This window comes from Littorina saxatilis, unplaced genomic scaffold, assembly GCF_037325665.1.
Source record: "Littorina saxatilis isolate snail1 unplaced genomic scaffold, US_GU_Lsax_2.0 scaffold_1530, whole genome shotgun sequence".
Classification (NCBI taxonomy): domain Eukaryota; kingdom Metazoa; phylum Mollusca; class Gastropoda; order Littorinimorpha; family Littorinidae; genus Littorina; species Littorina saxatilis.
In genome coordinates, this window is record NW_027128976.1 from 19,915 (window position 1) to 25,763 (window position 5,849).

The 5,849-nt window shown below is 40.5% G+C and overlaps 1 long non-coding RNA gene across 1 annotated transcript; it reads right to left on the minus strand.

Moving 5' to 3' along the window:
* Nucleotides 1–1,294: 1,294 nt before the first annotated feature.
* LOC138957268 (uncharacterized) lies at nucleotides 1,295–4,984 on the minus strand. Its single transcript, XR_011452979.1, has 3 exons — nucleotides 4,428–4,984; nucleotides 2,761–2,883; nucleotides 1,295–1,619 (listed from the first exon to the last, which is right to left on the minus strand). It is a non-coding gene; the product is annotated as an uncharacterized lncRNA (long non-coding RNA).
* Nucleotides 4,985–5,849: the final 865 nt, after the last annotated feature.

Sequence of the window (5,849 nt, forward strand, 5' to 3'; positions counted from 1 at the left end):
ACACAGACAGCCCGCAAAATCAAATTCGCAAAATCAATGTTCCCGCGTTAAAATTGACAAAAAATCAGAACTGCCCCAAAAAAAACTGACATCTTCTGCACGGCAATAGAAAAACCAATCAAATCTGCATCCAAATCAGTCAGTTGTGTTCACATATCTGGTCTAACACTGACATTAAGGCATGTTGATTGGTGTTGGTGTCATTCCTCTGAGAAGCTGTAAAAGGTGGTTTTTGAGGATGTTTTAGTGGGTAATGAGACAAAAACCGGTACGTTTTCGTAACTTCTCAACGCATTGCCTTCAACGTTGCGGTGATTTGTGCTAACACATGTGGAAAAGTTCATACGGATTTTAAAGTCATTTGAGATATTAGGTCTGCTGTTAATTGACATGCCAGAAAGAGTTCTTAAATTGATGGTAGGTCTTTGCTGACTCATTGAAAAACAATTTGTTGTTATCTTCAAGAACAATAACAGATACGCCACACAATTAAATTTCATGTACATATTTTATCAGACATGGGCGGTATGAGGATTTCAACGCGAAAATTAATCTTTAAGAATTTGAATCATTCAGAGCGCTGAGCGCAAATGTCGGCCTACGCCTAGCAAAGCTCACGGCTGACACGCTTAACTGATCATGGCTCTTTCATTTTCCAAGAATGTGTGTGTGCGTACAAGTGCGCTGTGAACAGTCATAGTTGAAAATGTATGAAATTAAAGGTACATTGAAGCTTTCATTTTTCTTAATGCATGCTATTTTTTTTTACAAATTCAGTTCATTGGACAGGGTACATTTTTATTTTTAAAATTCGTTCTGGCATGTCGCACACCAGCAGAACTAATATCTCACATGACTTGAGATTCCGTGTGTACTTAACGACATGTGTTAGCCCAAATCACTGACAAGTTTTAAGACAATGCGTTGAGGAGTTACTGAAATGTACCATATTTTGGTCTCATTTTTGTACTTAACAACATGTGTTAGCACAAATCACTGACAGTTTAAGACAATGCGTTGAGGAGTTCTGAAATGTACCATTTTTGGTCTCATTACCCGCTAAAACGACTTTAAAAACTGCCTTCTGAGAGGATTGACAACTGCACCGCTCAGCATGCCATAGCGTTCATGTTAGACAAGATATATGTGAACAAAACTGACTGTTTTGGATGCAGATTTGATTGGTTCTGTCTAATGACATGCAAAACATGTTTCGGTTTAGTTGTTCTGATTTGTGTTGTTGATTTTAACACGGGAAGCTTGATTTTGTGAATTTGATTCGGGGGAGGGGGGGGTGTCTCAGTCTGTGTTGTAGGTTCCACTGCATAGACATTACGTCATGAAAACCCAATTTTGTTTCTGAATAAAGTAGGGAAAGTAATGGCCTTTTCAGTCATATACTTGGTTTTTCAATCAACAGCCTCATCAGTAAGATCTGCCCTCAAACGCATCTGCCTACTTTTTTTTTATGACGGGTAGTGTAGAAATCTCTGGAAGCATTCTCAGCCGAATCAGATGGAAAAGCACAGAATGGTGATGGTACTCTGAATTTGATCATCGTCCCCAGCGAACCCAGGAACCAAGGTGCAAGCAGCCTTCCCCTAATGTAGCGGTCCTTCCTGAAAAATAAAGAAAACATGTAACTGAGCAATTTCAGTATTCACGGGGATGGGTTTTGGTTAGTTTTGGTTAGCGAGGGGAGGGTGTGGGTTTGGGGGGGAGAAGGTGTGTACTGTTGAGCAGTGTGTGTGTGTGGGGGGGGGGGGGGGGGGAGGGAGCACTTGCTCTTTTAGGATCAAAGCACTCGCCTGTCAGCCTTTTTTTTCTAATTATAATACATTCAACCCACCACATTTTCCAGTGATGAAGATACTGGGGATGTGTGTTGATCCCATTGATTTTGGCCATTTCAGATCTGGCCAGAGTTGTAGTTGTACATGGGATAGGAACATAACTTCACCCAGACACATCAAATATTGACATCCTGACAGTCAGTGCTTTATGTGCATAGTTGAATTTTGTTTATGAACGAATTTCTCAACAGTCACTAAAAGAAGTAACATGTTTGTTAATCTGAGAATGGTTTCCACAACAAAATCTAACTCTGAGCAGGAAGAAGCCAGGGTGTTGAATGTAGAAGTATCCGAGTGAACAGATTCATTCTTATTCCATGTAAAAGCCTGGCAAGATCTAGGATGGTGTGCCAAGGGAAGAATAACTGTATGTGCCTTTAAAATAATTCCAGTAAATTAGTAATGATTTCATTTTATCTTGAATTTTTGTTTTACTTTCCTGTACTGCAATAGTTCATTCACACTGTGTAATTTACTTTAAGAATTAGTGGCAAAGGACTTGAGAAGAGAAAGAGAACTAAAACCAAGCTTTATGTACCATTTTGTATAAATAGTACATATTGTACCATGAAAGGATACATACAGATGTAAGAATTTATTTTATACAAAGCCGTAATTGTCTTTGTGTCAATAAACTTGCATCTCCTGCCACTACTCTCAGATTCAGGTGTAACAAGTGTTGACATAGCTGAATGTATCTACATGTATCTAGATTGTAAGTGCATCTAATGTGAAACACAGATAGACTCTTTACAACACAAAGTACAAAAGTCTGCCAAAAACATCTACACAGCTTCAAACTACCATCACCGGTGCCAATTTATATCATAAATCAATTTTACAATAACAATTTAATAGGCACAAGCAGGTATAGTACTTGGTAGTGGTACAGAAATGTGTAACTTACTCTTCAGGGTAGTCTGTAAAGCAGCATGCCCACTCGGTCTGAATCCTCTCCAGAATCCATATATCTGAAGGCAAGAGCTGTATGAACACTTCACCACACATCATCTCTGGTTTCTTAGGAGGCCTGAAAAAAACCACCATAAAATAGTGGTGTCACTTCGTTGTTCAGATCACCATAAAATAATGAATTAACAATAAATAATAACTGTATTATAATTAAACCACTCGCACATTGATTCTTTTATCCCCTCTTTCACAATCATAGTTTATACAGCAGCAAATTGTGTGTAAAAAAATGTCTGTTTGTCTGTCTGTCTGTAAAAAATTCCATTTCAAACGGCAGAAATTAATATGTAAAGCGCGGAGAGCACTTGTGGTTCGCGCTATATAAGCTCACCATAATAATAATAATAAAATAATTTACCTCTGACTCTGTTCATGCAGAGTAAATGTCAAGTATTTAAACAGAAAAATAAGTCATTGTTGAATAACCCTTCTAAAAATACACAATAGACACACTTTCAGTGGCAGTGATTCTGAAAGTGAAGTTCTTTCTTCATTTGTATACACAAAAAATTGTTTTGGGCCAGTTAGTGTTACTCTTGGCTTTACACACTTACTATATCAAATCATACATTACATGCATTCAGCTTAGAACACATACTTCTAATGTTGGGAGTGCGGTGTGAGCCATGACATTTACAGTTTAAAAATAAGGATCACAACAGTTTATTCAGAGATAGATTTGCCATTCACTGCATTATATTGTTAGTTGAACGAGATAGATCTACAGCAATGCTTCAATGCATTAGATTTGCTGTGTTTTACTTTTAGTGTCTACTGTTCATTGCTCCACCGTGGGAAATTCAGTCAACAGTGCGCAGTTCAGAAGAAACCGATGCTGCTGTGCATAATCATTGATGCATTGACGATCGTTTATTGTCAATGTCACTGTCAGAAAAACAACAACTGTATCTTTCATCGTCACCACTACACAATGGCTCGTAGGCCTATTGGCTCACGTAAGTGTAGCCTATGCGATCGTAACTTTGTCTGTCTGTGCGTGCGTGCGTGCGTGCGTGCGTCTGTGCGTGTGTATGTCTGTGGTAGAAACTCTAACATTTGAAGACGTCACATTACATTGACGTCACATTATGACGTAAGAGGGTTAGACGTCACGCGAAGGAAGTACTGACAGTCTCGGTCATTATTATTTTGAGCGCGCCGAGACTAGTTGGCAGTCGTGTCCTTGTAAGTAGGCCACATGCAGACAGACAGATCTAGATCTAGTGTCTCGCTTTCTTGCACAGTTTCACCTATGCTCTTTCTGTGTGTGTGTGTGTGTGTGTGTGTGTGTGTGTGTGTGTGTGTGTGTGTGTGTGTGTGTGTGTGACGGAGTGATTGAGTTAGTGTTACTGTTTGTCGATTTCTTACGTGAGCCGTGAAGGCTTCGCCTCTTGTTTTCCTATGACACTGAACACGCTTTCGGAGACACTCAGACAGTACTGCCTGGTCCATAGATCTAGATCTACCCTTGCTCTCACTTTCTAACAAATTTATTATTGCAATATAATCTGACACACACTCACACACCGAGGCGCGCAAACGAACACACACACCGTGGGACACGCAAACTACACGCACACAACGGATGAATCTTGCTCTTACCTGTTGGATGATCCAAACCGATTAAAATTAGCGACAGGAAGATGTACAAGCCAAATTTGTACAGTCGCTGATAGAAAGTGGAAATGTAGTCAATATTGTATTCATAGCAAATCTCCCGACTCAAGGTAGATCGTGTCCCAAATCAGCTGTGCCGGTCACTTCACGACTTGTATTTGAACCCCCTCCAAAGCGCAATCAATGTTTCAACTTCTTTGTCGACATCATTCTTTGGTTCATGCGTCGGACTGCTGAATATTTTGATTTTTTTTGTACAGCAAAATCAAAGACTGTCATGGCGGCCGCCATTTTTGTTTTTGCAATAGTTCGAAACTAAGGCATTTGGTCCTCCTCGGAGGAGGACCAAATTTGGGCAAGTTAGTCACCAACTTAGGTCGGAACTTTTGAAAAAATCATACCATGCATTGCGCACTAGAGCGATAGTTTCGAACTTTGGATTTAGTTCCCAACTAGCTTGATAGTCTCCATTCATGCATTCCACTAGATACTGAAGTCAGTTTGCAACCAAAATGTGAACTCCAGACTGTGTGCCGGTAAAATTCCGGTTACACTTTTTGTCGACACCGGAAACAGTAAAATGATCGATCCTTTTGATCGATCGTTTTGATCGATCGTTTGACCCTTTCCGCGCGCGTGGCAGAAAGGGTCAAACGCGAAAATGATCGATCCTTTTGATCGATCCTTTTGATCGATCATTTGACCCTTTTCGCGTTCCATAGAGACGAGCGTGACCCGTATCCGTCTTTGGTTGTGGTTAGTCGAGACTATCTTAATATCGTCTCGGCGATGACTGTATTTTGGTGTTAATCTTTTGCTTTGCTGCCGACAGCTGGACTAAATGTTTTTATATCGCTTCACGCGACTTGTTTTTTCTTCAAGTGGTCCGGCGGGCGCTAGACCTGAACTACCGCGTGCTACGCCACTATGTAGTGCTCACGACATTTCCCATTGAGTTTGCTCCTTCGCAGTCTACAACTGCACACTTGCATTTGCATGTATAAAATGAGAAAGAGGAGGAAAAATAATTGAAAAAGGGAGAAGAGCGTTTGTTCACATGGCATCATCTGCTGCGTATGTCAAGCGTATTCAGCAAACTAGGTAAACCGCCTGTGTAGAACTCTAAGCTTTTAGACTAAAAATGGTTTTGCGACTGACCCAAGTCGCATTGCTGACGTTCCTTTGTGCATCTTTCATACTGTTCGTGATCATCGTACAGAGTGAACACGGATGGGGGTCTGTAGCACACTTTGTAAGTTGATTTGTGAGCGCGCGCGAGTGTGTGTGTGTGTGTGTGTGTGTGTGTGTGTGTGTGTGTGTGTGTTTATGTATGTGTGTTTGTGTGTGTGTGTGTGTGTGTTTGTGTGTGTGTGTGTTTATGTGTGTGTGTGTGTGTGTGTGTGTGTG